The sequence below is a fragment of the Sarcophilus harrisii genome, chromosome 2 (assembly GCF_902635505.1).
Source record: "Sarcophilus harrisii chromosome 2, mSarHar1.11, whole genome shotgun sequence".
Taxonomy (NCBI): domain Eukaryota; kingdom Metazoa; phylum Chordata; class Mammalia; order Dasyuromorphia; family Dasyuridae; genus Sarcophilus; species Sarcophilus harrisii.
The window spans coordinates 412,387,787-412,402,386 of NC_045427.1; the positions used below are offsets into that span (position 1 = coordinate 412,387,787).

The following is a 14,600-nucleotide window of genomic DNA, read 5'->3' on the forward strand; positions in this document are numbered from 1 at the left end:
CTCAGGGACATGCCTGGGATTTTTGACAGGACATGCAAAGTAAGACTGCTCAAGCCCCCTATTGTGGATGGGTCTCAGTGGTTTGACAGAACTTGGATTTCAGTCTCTATGACCTTTTCAGAGGGTGGAACCATGAAGCTAAACTGATATCTATCAGTGCCTTATCTCTGCCTCAGGAATCGGTCCTTTAGTTTCCCTCTGTCCAACACTACATTCAATACCTCAACAAGAAGGCTAACTCTGACATTTCCATATGCAACCTTCCCTTCATCCAGTCCTTAAACCCCTTACCCCCAAATTCTTGGAGTTTCCGCTGTGTTTTGTAGATAGGGCTGATTCAATTTAGAAAAAAAAAAAAATAGGCTTTATTCAAATGTGCTCCAGTTGAACTATAACTCTGCTTCGTCACCCAAGGAAGTACATTATTCTGTTATCTAGGGCAATATACAGTGATACCTCACACCTATGGTTTTAAGTTTTACCAAAAGGCTTCCTCACAACTCTTTGAATTTAGTAATAAAAATATTAATCAAACCTAGAGCTCTTAGTAGGGCAGAGTGATAGGGTCTCTCATAGAGAGGACAAATATACTCAAGTACAGAAAATTTGTCCCTTAGTAGGAAAATAGTTAATAAAATGGATAAAATGCTGGACCCTGGATCAGAAAGACCAGTTTTCCTGAATTCAAATCTGGCTTCAGAAACTACCTAAGTGTGATTCTGGGAAAGTCACTTAACCCTGTTTACCTCAGTTTCCTCATCTGTCAAATGAACTGGAGAATTACTTCAGTAACTTTGCCAAGAAAACCCCAAACCCCAAAGAGCCAAAACTCTAGTGTAGTAGAGACTTTAGTGAAAACTACTCAACAACAAAGGGAAATTGAACTGGCTAATGAGGAAGCTTGCAAGACTTTAAGGAAGATCATAGTTGAATTTGGTAGTAAGGAAAGAGTGGAGCTATGACTAGAGGAGGCTGATGGTGTGGGAAGGAGAAATATTCAGCTGTCTCACGAGATTTCTAGGACAGAGTCACATGCAGAAGTCATACGTCAGGGGACTGACTAGCTGAAAGATTGGACAAAGATTTGATACTAGCACAGACCTAGACACACTTTTTTTTTTTTTTAAACAGAATCTCTAGCAACATGTCTCACACAGAAATATGGCATTTGTGCTTCTGGGCTGCCTAATATTGGAAACTCACAATTAGCCCCGAGTGAATCGAAGGTTGGAGAGGAACTTTTGGGGAAGGAGGCAGAGGTGATTAAGCCTTGTGGAGGGAGAACCGACGGAGATACTTCTATTAGTGTAGTATGCTTCCTCTTCAAACTTTCCCTTAGAAATTGGATTTGAGGACCAAATAGAAAACGTGTGTGTCCAATTTCTCAGAAAAGGAGCTTTTTAGGGTTCCAGGACCTTCAGGAAACATGTCAATCGAGAAGTATTTATTAAGTCCCTACTATTCAGGCACTGTTCTAAGAGCCGGTTCAAATGCCCTGGGTAGAGAAGTGCTTTTCCAAGTCAACAAGATGGATATCTTAAAGATGTCTTCTAGATCATTATATACGATCTTCTAAGTCAAAGTTTCTTAAAACTGTGAATCCTTATACCGTAAGGGGTTATGATTAATTATCATGAAATGTTTGGTTTATTTATCTATTTTATATATCTATATATCAGGGTCAGGTAAAGATTCTCCAGAGAAAAGGGGTCACAAATTGAAAGAGTTTAAGCCTTGCTCCGTTAGGCTGCATACAATCACAAAAAGAAGGGGGACTCTTCCCTTTTACTGCATTCCTAATGGAGGGAAGGTAAATTTGAACTCCGGTTCTCCAGAAACCCTACTATTAAAGCACTGTTCTCCTGAGCCTAATTCTCAGTTCTTTACTTATCACCTAAGAGCCCAGGGAAATTTTTCTTAACTTTTTTCGGCCCCGAATTCTACCTCACCGAAAACCGGGTTGAGTTGGACTGGAAAACCTCTCTAACCAACAGCGGTGGTTCCTTGCTAGGACTCGGGCGTGGGCTCAGGAGCTGGGCTGCGCAGGCGCAAGCGGGCGGGAGGAGACCGGGGGCGGGAGATGGGGGTGGGGGTGGAGGGGTGGGACTGACTGGCGGGCTTGAAGCCGTGGGGCTGGCAGGAACTTCTCTTCCGGGAGCAGCGGAATCGCTTGTAGAGGCTGCAGGAGCTAGCGGTGAGTTGGGCCGAGGCGGGCAGAGCCAGCGAGAGGAGGGTGGAGGGAGGCACCAGCGGCCTGGAGCATTCTATGGCTAGTCCAAGATCCGGGAGCGGGGTCGGCCACCCGCTTGCCATTCCACCCCCAAATACCTTGGACAGACCCCACGGATGACTCGTAGACCTGGCGTGGGGCTGGAGGGCACAGCTCCTGTAGAGGAGCTCCTCCTTCCATCGGCATACCTAGGTCATCCACCCCATCCCCCTTTCTGGCTCCGACAAGTCCTTTGCTGGACTCTTGGGACTCAGGGAATAGCAGAACGGAGTCTGTCTCCAAATGGACATCCAAGATGGCGGCCGCCCAGGGGACCCCGTGCGACCGCCCGAAGGGGATAGCGGGAGTCGTTGCTAGGTGATGGACCTTGGGGAGGAAAGTCCTCTGAGATCCTGATCGCCTTTGCTTAGAAATCGTGTTCCAACCCATCAATTTACATTTGAAATTGAAGTCTGAAGAAGTCTTGTGATTTCAATTTGACCAACTTTTATTAAGTGTCTACTATGTGACATGCAAATGTGACTTTGCTAGGTCACCCTGTTATAAAAGGGCAGAATTCAGATTGGAACCCAGGTACTCCACCCTCTCCGCCAGGCTGAGGTTCTAACGCTTGAGGGATGAGATCCAGTATTAGCTAAGACCTTTAAACACAGTCTTTTTTTTTGTTTGTTTGTTTGTTTTTTTTTAGTAAAGTGAGGATACTGTTATTTGTAGTACTGATCTGCCACAGTTGTTGTGGAAAAGTACTTTTTTAACCTTATTTATTATTATATATGTATATATATATATATATCGTTTAGCAGAAATTTATGTATTGCCTATTTATTATGTTTGGGGCAGAGTGCAAAAGGAGAATAAAGGATAAATAAGGAACATCTTTTGCCCAAAAGATGGGAATTTTGTGTTTTAATATTTTGATGTGTTTTTCGATATAATTGTCTTCCTTTGTAATTCTATGTATTTTATATATTTACAAATATTCTAACAAGGGGGACAAAAGAAAAAAAGGGAACATGAGATAATTTTTAAAGATGAAAAATCTGCCCTAAAGGAATTTAAAACTCAGAAATCTTAAAATGTTAGATCTGGAAGATGCAACCAAGATGCAACCACCTTATTTTAAAGAAACTGAAGCCCAGAGAAACTTGGTCAGTTACACAGCAAATTTATTGTAGAGCCTAGAATAGAAACTCAGGTATCCTGATACAGGACTGAGAGCTCTTCTACTGTACCTCCTTGCTCCTAAGTAGCTAGCTGGATGCACAGGAATAAATTATTCAATATCTCTGGGCCTCAGTTTCTCCAGATATAAAATGAGGACTCTGGTCTCCTTCAGGTTCTGACATTCAATAATTATATTGTGCATTTGTGAGTTCTCTAAAAATTCAAAGGCATAATGATCCCTGGGCTGGTATAGCTGGAGAAGGCCTTATAAAGCCTATGTAGATCAATAAAAGGATAGGAAATTTTAGGACATCCTTTATTTGTGTTACCCTTTATAGGTATTGTGAAATACCTATATATATATATTATAGTACAGGTTTTGTGAAATGCAGGTTTTGAAATGTGTCAGCTGGGACCTCTTACCTTAATCTTTACAAGAACTAAGTGATCTCAATGGTCCCTTCTAGCCCTAAAATCCCTTGATCCTACTTTAGTCTTGTGGAAGCTAGAAGACTGGCTAGGAGAATTTTTGTTTCTGAAAGGCCTAAAACTTAATTACCATTTGAAAGAATACACTTAACCTCACACTAAGTCTGATGCTTCAGGTTATAAGATAATATCTTTGTTCTTGTATTGAAACGTCAATAATAATGACCTAATTTTGAATAAAATCAGCTTAATCCCAACATTTTAAAGTAGTTGGAATGTTGAATCAGCTCCTGTCATAGTGTATGGGATAAATGAATGATTTTCGAGCTTTTTTTTTTTTTTACAGCTGTATATTTTTTATAATTTTTTTCAGTAGAACTATTGTTAAACAGCTACAGTAGGCAATATTAATATTGGTATTATAGTAGCAACATATTGAAACAAAAGTAACTTCAAAAAAATCTACAAAACTCCATTGATACTAGGGAACTATAAGATGCCCTTCCTGACTTGACACAAAGTAACAAAATGCATAGCAATAGAGTTTAAATACACTGAGGTTAAACAAATCCTTTTCTCCAACGTTTTAAATTGAGTTGATTTCTCCCTTCATACCATTTTATACCTTTTTATTGTAGTGTTAGGCCTTATGCTAGGTTCAGAGAACTTGAAATCTTGCAGATTGGTGGGAAGGTCTTATATATAAATAAGTATGATATGAGTGAAAATAAGGAAAAATCAAAGGAAAGATACAGATAAACTTGTAGGAGAAATTTGAGAGGATAGGAACATTCCCCTAGAGAGGGGAAGGTGATAGAAATTTTTGTGAAAAAAGAAAGGGGAAAGACTTCATCCAAAAAAAAAAAAAAAAGATGTTCCATAAGATTTTTGCAAGGGTAATTGTTGAAAACAATCTTGGTGTATATTTTGAAAATAAAAACTATTCTCAAAAAAAAAGAAAGAAAGAAAGAAAGAAAGAAAGAACTTATTTAATGGGGAGTGGTGATCCAGGCTGGGGAGGTGGAGTGAGTGAAGGAAGAGGTGAGGTGCAGTGAAGGGAGGGAGGCTGAATACCAGTTTTTATCAGATATTTAGAGTGCTAAATAGAATAATTCAGAAAGGAAATGTGGGATAATACATAGAGAGTTGCCACAGTATCAGGAAGAACTGGATTCAAATCTCCCCTTTTTATATACTGGTTATACAGTTCTAGTAAGTCACTTTCCATTGTAATGCCATAGATCATAATTTCTTAAATTGTAGGTTGCATCCCTATATGAGATCATGTGAATGTGGAGGTATTTTTATTCTCAGTACCTACCATTTAGTAAGCAGTTGAGTTTGCAGTAATATAAAGTTGGACGATTATTCAGTTCAGATAATGCAAAGATAAAGTAGAGAATGAATATACAAAATGGAGGAATATTAATTATAAGACCAATACTACTATTGTATAGAAGACTTGAACTTGGATGTACATAAGATCATAGATCTCAGACTAAAAGGAACTTTAAAATTCATCAAGCCGTTACCCCTTGTTTTATAGATGAGAAAGCTGAGGCCCAGGGAAATTATTGCCCTATGTGACACAGAAAGTGAACAAGCTAGTTTTTGAACCTTGTTCATCTGACTTCCAAGTCCAGAATATTCCCTGTACCAAAGTTTCAATGAAAAGGAATTGAAGAGTTGAGAGTCCTATCTTATCAAGTGACTAGAGGGCTCAGGAGAGTGTCAAAAGAGACTCTTTCATATTTTCATTCTTTGCTATCAATCAGCATGCTCTTTTCTGAGGCTCATTTTATCCTAGTATAACATTCAATACAGATAGGAATGTTAGTTCTTTAGCAATCTTCTGATCATTCTTCTTTTCTCAAATAATTCAGTAGTTGGATTCAGCACTGGCTTTATACTTGGGAATTCAATGTAAATGTAGGTGTTTTTCAAACACTAGTTCCTCAATTTATTTAGCTGTCACCCCCGATTTCTTGTCTCCATTTTAGGATGGTCATACATATATATGATCATGCCATCACCTCTTAAGTATTCCATTTTCTTTTCTCATTAAATTTCGAGTTTGAGATTCTCTCTTACCCATCCATCACCTACTGAAAAGGTAAATAATATGATAATAATGTTAATTATACAACTGAAATCATACAAAACATTTTCATGTTAGTCATGTTGTTTAAAAAAACCCAAAAAATAAAGTGAGAAAATTATGCATCAGTGGGCACTCACAGTTTATTATTTCTTTCTCTGGAAGCTGATAGCATTCTTTCAGCATGAGACCTTTGGTACTATCTTGGATCACTATATCAATCAGAGTAACCAATTCCTTCACAGTTGATCATCATTACAACATTGCCATTACTGTGCACAATGGTCTCCTGGGTTCTAATCACATTGTATCATTTATATAGTTCTTGATATGTTGGGGTTTTTTTCCTCTGAAAATTACCACCTCATCATTTCTCATAGCACAATAGTACTCCAAAATCATGTGCTACAACTTGTTCAGTCATTCCCCAATTGATGAATGTCCTTTGATTTCTAATTCTTTGCCACCAAAAAAAAAAAAAAAAGTTGCTATAAATATTTTATACATAAAAGTACTTTCCTTTTCCTTTGATCTCTTTGGGGTATAAACCTAATAGTGGGATTGATGGTTTAAGGATATGCACAGTTTGATATTACACAGTTGTTTCTAAAAGGGTTCAACAAGTTCATTCCTCCATCATCATTCATTAATGAACCTATTTTCCTTCATTCTCTCCATATTTCCAATAGGTATGAGGTATTATCTCAGAATTGTTTTCATTTGCCTTTTTTAATTAATAATGATTTAAAGCATGTACTACCATATGATTATAGTTTTGATTTCTTCTGAAAAGGCCTGTTTGTATCATTTGGCCATTTAATCATTGGCTCTTACATTTTATAAATTTGATTCAGTTCTATATATGTTTAAGAAATGAAGTCTTTATGAGAGAAACTTGCTGTGATTTTTTTTGACACTATTTCATTGTCTATTGTACTTTTTAAGATAAATGCAGTTTCCCTGTTTATCTTTTTCAGATAAGTTTAAATTTGCTTTTGCTTTGTCTGAGCTCAGTTGCTACCCTTGCCTATTTCACTTCAGCTGAAGCAAACTAAACTGATCCAGCTCTTCATTTCAACTTGTTCAGTTGAACAGAAAGTTCATTTTTCTGTCCCAGATGTGTTTCTTGTAAACAACATATTGTTGGATTCTGGTTTATAATTCAGTCTTCCATTTTATGAGCTAATTCACATTTACAATTATGATAATTATATTTCCCTCTATTTCATTTCCCTCTTTTTTACCCTTCTCTCTCTCTCTCTCTCTCTTAATCCTTTCCATCCTCAAAAATCTCTTTTGCTTCCTCAAATCTTCCCTTCCTGTTTTTACTTCTTCCCTCCTCCTCTCAATTCCATATTTTATTCCCTTTTCTTCCTATTGGGTAAGACAAATTTCTGTGCCCAATTGAATGTGTATATGTGTTCTTCCCTTTTTGAACCAATTCTGATGAGTTAGATTCAAATATTGCCCTCCACACTACCCTCCATTTTTTTCTTTATAAAAGCTCTTCCTTATATAACTAACTTTATGTGAGAAAAAGTTTCCACCTTCTACCTCTTCCTTCACCATTATCCCAGTGCATCCTTCTTTCTCGCCTCTACATTCTTTTTTTTTTTTTTGAGATCATCCCAACATAATTAACTCACACTCATGCCCTCTGTCTGTCTATATAGGCTCTTCCCAACTGCCTAATGATGATAAAGTTCTTAGGATCATTTTCCCATATAAGAATGTAAACAGTTTAACTTTACTGCATTCCTAATGATTGTTTTTTTCTTGTTTACCTTTCTGTGCTTTTCCTGAGATTTCTTTTTTTTTCTATTCTTTCAACTTTGTTTTATTAAAATTTATTAATCTCATTGAGATATTGTCCAATTTTAATTTTTAAGGAGTTATTTTCTTTAGTGAATTTTTGTGCCTCTCTTTTCATAGTTTTCTTGCAACATTCTCATATATTTTCCCAATTTTTCTTCTATTCTTTCTTTAACTTTTCCAGGAATTCTTGCTGTTTTTCAATCCAATTAGCATTTTTCTTTGAGGCTTTGCTTATAGCTTGTTTACACATTGTTTTCTACTTCTAAGCTCATGTCTTTCTTTTCTCTGTCACCATGATACCTTTTTATGATGTTCTTTTTTTTCATTGTTTGCTTAGTTTTCCAGCCTATTTCTTAAGTGAACTTTATGTTAAAGTTGGCCTCAGTTTACCTCTGAGTAATGCACTGTTCCAAGCAAGCTCCGGGGTTTTTTGTGCTGCTGTTTTCAGAACTGTTCTGAGGATCTGTTAAGTTTTCAGTGCTTCCAAGGTGATGTGATGTGATGTGGGGAGACATATGGTCACTGCTCTCTGGTAATGCTCATTACCAAGGAAGGACTCCTGCTATTCTGCAGATAACTAGTACTGATGCTCCTTTTGGCCTTGGAACTTTAACCAAGTCCCATACTCTTCTGCATCTGCAAGTGCTGGCATTCCTCTTGGCCCTAAAACTATGACTGGGACCCCTGCTTGCTTGTGCTACTGACCTCTATCCTGAAACTATGACTAAAAAATGCTTAAATGCTATTGAGTTGTTAATCAGCTCCAGCCTCAGGTCCCCTGTAATCTCTTTCCAGTTAGTTGCTGAACCTGCTCATCTGTTCTGGGCTGAGAGCACTCCTGGTGCCATGCTCTGGGCTTGTGTCTAACTTGGTAGGTAGGTAACAGACCTCTCCTCTGGACCTCCTAAGTTGTCTTAAGTTGCAAAAATGTCTTCCTTTCATCTTTTATTAACTCTGCCACTTCAAAAATTTACTTGAAATTATTTTACAGTTGTTTAGAGAGGAATGCTAGCAGAGTTCAACTGGGTCCCAGCCTTTACTCCACTATCTTGGCTCGCAGTGTTTCATTTTCATGAAAAATGGAACAAAGCAAGCAAACAGCAACCACAAACACAAACTCTGGAATTGCTTTGTCTGATTAAACCGTTTCTATCATTTTAATCCTCAAAACCTTCCACTCCTCAGTTCTTACTCAAGCTCTCTCTTGCTCTGCCTTATGTTTTCTCCTCCCATTCTGTCCTTTACTTGGCTATTTTAATATTTTGCTATCTTTTATTCTTGAACTTCAAGAGAATTATCTGTCCTATTTCTCTCCTGAATTTGCCAAACTGAGCTTTGGGTAAATCTTAGCATTTGCTTCTCCCATTCTGTGTTACTAAATAGAACTTATCTCATGTAAGCCCTCATTATATGGGGGTCCTTTTCTGTGTAAGTGGGTCTGAGTCCTATAATCCACAGTGGCTATTGTACTTTCCTTTGACTTTCTACCCTTCTATTCTCCCCAAATAAGAGCTACTCATTTTAACTTCTGTTCATCTTCTAAATAATTGACATACTTTCCCATTCTTTTTCTTTAATTCATTCTCTGAAGAGGGAATATTGTCAACCCTTGTACTTGTACACTTGATCCCTTTCCCTCTTATCTTCTCCGCAGATAGTCCTATCCCCATAACACTTTCGTTAATATTCAGTCTTTCCCAATCTATTAATTTCTTCCAGGCCACCTGCAAGGGGTCCCAAGTCTTCCCTCAGTAGATCCTATTGTTATGCCACAGTTCTCTTTTATTGTCTTGACTCAGTTTCCCTAATTTTCCTGATTCAGTCCTGCCTGCTTCTCAGTTCTGAAAAACCTCCCCTCTCTCTTTATCAGAATATTTGATAGAAGATCAGAATGTCTCTCCCCATTCCAAGGTATTAGAATGTCAGATACTGTCTTATCAAGATGCCTCTCCCCCACCTCCAGTGGCTCACTCTACAGGGTCAGTCCCCTTGCTCTCACCACCCTGACTCCACCCCTGCCTCAGTCTGAGGCAGGTATATATTTGTCATTGAGAACTCTGATTGTTTGCTGGATTCTTGGAGACAATAGTATTATCAGCCCTGGGATCAAACATGGATCCATTTGATCCTGGTATCCTCTCCATTTAATAAATTATTAAATACTCTCTAATCTCTGTCTTGCTCAGTTTCTCCAGCATTACACTATCATCTTTGAATGCACTTAGCTATTATGTCTCTCCTTATCATCTAAACTTCATGAAAAAAGCTTCTTTCATCATAGCCTTCACTTTCCTCTCACTTTCTCTCACTTTCTTCTAGACCTTCCACAGACTTTGGACCTCATTGCCCTACCATCACCAAAGATCTCTTAATTGCAAAAACTAATTATCTTTTCTTAAGTCTTATCTCTTCCTTATCTGTAGAATTTCATCCTTTCTGTATTTTCATGCCCCTGTATTCTCATTGGTTTTCCTGTTTGATAATCCTTTGCTGGATTATCATCTTGAATATATCCTCTAATAATGGTTGTTCACAAGGTTCTATACTGAACCTCATTATATTCTCCTTACTTTCTGTCTTGGGAATCTCATTCATTCATTCACATGGGCTCCTATCCTGATGGTTACCAGAGTTATCTATAAAATCCTTTAGCTCCTTATCACTAACTACCTTGGGGACATTTTGAAATGGATATTGTGAGCATCTAAAATTCAACATGTCCAAAGCTTTTTGCATTTTTTGTATTATATTTTCCCCTTGAACTGCCCCTCAAAAACCCTTAGGAATTTCCCTAATTTTTTTTATTACAAGGATAGCACGACCATGTTTTCAGTGCCCATGTTAAAACTGTGCTGTCATTTTCAACTCCTCACTTTTATTCATCCCACATATCCACTAGTTTACTATATTTTGGTATTTCAGCGTCTGTTTTTCCCTTTGGGTCCCCAGATACTTAATAAATAATTGTTGCTTGGTTTAACAATTAAAAGTTTTGAGTCAGAGTGACTAGAAAAATTAAGGGATTTAATTCAGAATATATTAACTTTAAGATGCCATCAGGATCTCAAAATACTGGAGATTGTAGGCAATTGAAAAATAAGGGACTGGAGTTCTAAGGAAAGCTTGAAGAAGGTAGGTTTGAAGGTATGTTGAGAGCTAGCAATCTGTTTTAAACTATTTTAAGATTTAAAAATGCATACCATTTTAATGTGGAAAAATTATAGTTAGTTATCTCAGATAAAATACATTTTACTTTTCAACTATTCAGTGCAGGATCCATTTAATGTTTTCACTAACATGTATATATTTAACCCTGTGTGATTATAAAATGCTCTTTAGTTAGTTATCTTTTCTATCAATATATTCTATCTAACCTATGGTAGATTTACTGAATCATAGGAATCTAGGATCTCGGTGTTGAAAGGGATTTAAGAGATCATTTAGCCCAATCTCTTTATTTTTCAGAAAAGGAGCCTGAATACTATGGAGAAAAAGCAAATTGTCCAAGATTACAGAACTTTTTTTTAATGATGGATTGTATATGTTATCTTAGTTATGATAGCAAAGATAAGTTTAAAATTGAACAAGTTTATGAACATGAGTTGGTAAACTTAAGAGAATGTTTTCCAATTTGTAATAAAATTATTGAGGCAGCATGTCATAGCAAATAAGGAACTGACCTTAGAACCTAAGTTTAAGGGACTATTAAATTAATTGACCATGGGGTTCTGGATAAATCACTTAAATCCTCCAGGAACCTCTCTAAGACTAAATTGCAGAGAAAATTCCAGTCTGCTAAGGGAGAGGAATTTCTTCATGGCGAGCTCCCTTACTGATGAAAGCATAGATATAGGTTTTTTTAAATTAGTTTGTATTTAAAAATATAATTTCTTAGCACTTAATACAAATACCACTTAAAACATTTTACAAAGGTATAATTGTCAGTGAAACTTTTAACAGGAAAATAGGTTAATTTTCACCATAATTACATTGTGTTTCCATTGAGGAAGTACTTTTCAGTTGGCATTACTGAAGAGTTCAAATGTCTGTTTACCTATTTCACAGAATCAAAGAATGTTAGAACTGGAATGGACCTTAAAGATCATCTGGTTCAACTCTGTCACTTTACAGATGAGGAAACTGAGATCTAAAGAGTTGTAGGGACTTGCTCAAGGTCACAGAGCTAGTAAGTGGCAGAATTCTAAGTCAGTTATTTCTTTTATTCCCTATTATGCCATTCCTCTACCAAAAAATGCCCTAAAGATAATGACAGTGATAATTCTCCACATAGGGAACTTCAAAATGAGTTGGTACCTTTACCTCTTTGAACTTTCTAAACCTTTGGAACAGTGGGCAGAAAAAGGACTAAGTTAAAAATTTTCTCAGGCTTTTCATACATAAGTCATTTATGAAAAGTACTAAACATTAACCTGATTCACAACATCTTAAACTAGAAGATAGTACTTAAACTATAGGATATTTTAGATGTAAAGGACTATAGAGCATAGAATATTAGAATTGGAAGAGATTTAAAGACCTAGAATTTAAAAGTTTGAAGATACTTAAGAAACAGTTTAAGTCCAGACCATTCATTTTATGGAAAAATTTTTCTCAGCGAGGGGAAAAGACTTTTTGGGTCAAATTCTAGTCTTTGTCATTGCTAAGAATTGAAAATCTAAGGTTCTTACTAAATGCAGTGTTCTTTCCATTATAGCAGTTAAAGTTAGATTTGTAGTTTTTAAAGGAGTTCTTTTTCTTTGAGTTGGAATGTTTTAAACACTCCAATAAAAATATTATAATTTAACACCATCCTTGAAGTTCATAAAATAGAAGCTTTTTGTATTTCAATGAACAAGCATTTATTAATTGTCCAGGATATGCTAAGTAGGGTATAAAATGATGGAGATACAAAAACAAAAGGAAAACAAGCTCTGGGTCTCAATAATGAAAATTACTTGAATAGTGTTTAGGATCATTTAAGATCACTCTTTAAGAGAGATGAGTGTCAAAGTTATATACTAGCTTTTACTTAAATTTTTATCGTCAGTCTGAAGTTCTGCATTTTATGTTAATTTAAGAGGCAGATGTTAAACCTAAGTTGAGGGGAAAAAATCAGTGATCTTGACATGAACATTGTCTTGCCTGAATGAGTACTGAATGAACCAGAGGTCATGCATGTGCTGTTGTTTTTGTTGCTAATATTAGAGCTGGAAAGAAATCTTAAAACATAGTGTCAGTACTAGAAGGAGACTTAGAAATCATCTAATACAAAATTTCTGTTTGCCAAATAGAATGATGCTGCTGCTAACATTGATGTGATTGGTATTGGCAGTGACAATTGATTTTCAGTGCTTAAAATACAGCCCGGCATCTTCTAGTTATCCCTACCTAACTTAAAGTATTTATATAGAAAGTGTTTTGCAAAATTTTAAGCTCTTTATAAATATGAGCTGTTATTCCTTTAGCATGTGTGTAAAACAGCTAGTAGAGAATAAGGGCATTGAATAAAACTAAGGGAATTAAGCTCATGACTTTGGCACCTGATAGATTTTGGTGGGGGTCATTATCTTAAGCCATTTTTGTGTCTCCCTCACAGTGCTGTGCAAAGGGTAGATTCACAGAGAAGGAACTTTACACAGAGAAGGAACTTTAATAGTTGGTAAATGAATGTAGGTAAAATTCTAATTTCTTCTAGTTCTATATTAAATATAAAACATCTCTTTCATTAGTCCACTTGTTTCAAAAAATTTAGTAAATAGAAATTTTGCATACCATATTTGAATTGTAAATTTCAAATGAATGAGGTCTGATATAGCAATTTTTTTATCCATTGAAATAATCAGTATAATGTTACAGAGCTCTTAACTTATCAAAACTTTCAAATATATGATGCTAATGTAGTTTAAAAGTATTTTCTTTGCCTTTTGTGTAGGATATTTTCCCAAATAGGAATAAGCCTGATTGTAATGGGCTGAGGCTTGAGTTGATGCACTGAGGTCCCAAGCACGTGAGGCTAAATAGTAATTGGACTATACTCTATTAATATATATGCTTGGATAAAGAATAGCCCCGCCCACTCTCTGTGCAAGTCCTGATGTGTTGTAAAGGAAATGACGATTTTGGTGGGTGGAGGCAGAGAGATAGGAAGAAAGGCTGGGAGAGATTGGGCCTGGGTTCTATTCTCTTAGCTGCTGGTCCTGTGGCTGCTGGTCTAGCTAGCTTCTTGACTCAGCTGCACACATTGCTGTTGCCCATTCTCTTCCACCTCTGATCTTTCTTCACTGAGAATAAAGATTGACGATTTTCCCCTAACCTGAATTCCTGACTCTGGCTGATTTTAAAATATGTGGTCTTCACACTTGATCATTTAAATTTGTTAAATTGTTCCCTTAGATGCCTATACCAATATTGTCTCATTTTGGCTTGAAATCTTATCAAAATTTGTTCATATTTTCATCTGTTTGATTATTTTGGGGAGAATCTACATTAAAAATATTGCCTGTTTCCAAATTTTTGTGACTTTTTTTTTTTTTTTTTTTTTTTTTTTGAAAAAGCCACTTAGCAAGTCTGTTAAGAGCTAACTTTCTCCTATTTGATAGTTGGAAATAATTGCACCTTTATGTCAGACTCCAATTCCAGTGAATACCAAGAATGTGACTCTGAACTGAATATCTGAGACCAGGCTGAAGATATGCTTTGCAATTTTCATTTATTAATCTGAGAGCCAGGGTTTATATCCTTTTTAAACTAGCATTTTATTAACACCAGCTAGATCCAGGTGATGCCATATACATTCCAGGTTTAATGCATAAATCATTCTTTGACTTTTCAATTTCCACCTTAACTAATAATACTAAAGTACTT

The 14,600-nt window shown here is 36.3% G+C and overlaps 1 protein-coding gene across 1 annotated transcript in view; it reads left to right on the forward strand.

Moving 5' to 3' along the window:
• Positions 1–2,099: 2,099 nt before the first annotated feature.
• Positions 2,100–14,600, forward strand: part of SFXN1 (sideroflexin 1) — a 46,529-nt gene continuing 34,028 nt past the window's right edge. The window contains exon 1 of the mRNA XM_003756845.4: positions 2,100–2,194. The gene's annotated coding sequence lies outside the window, so the exon portion shown is untranslated. The remainder of the gene's footprint in view (positions 2,195–14,600) is intronic.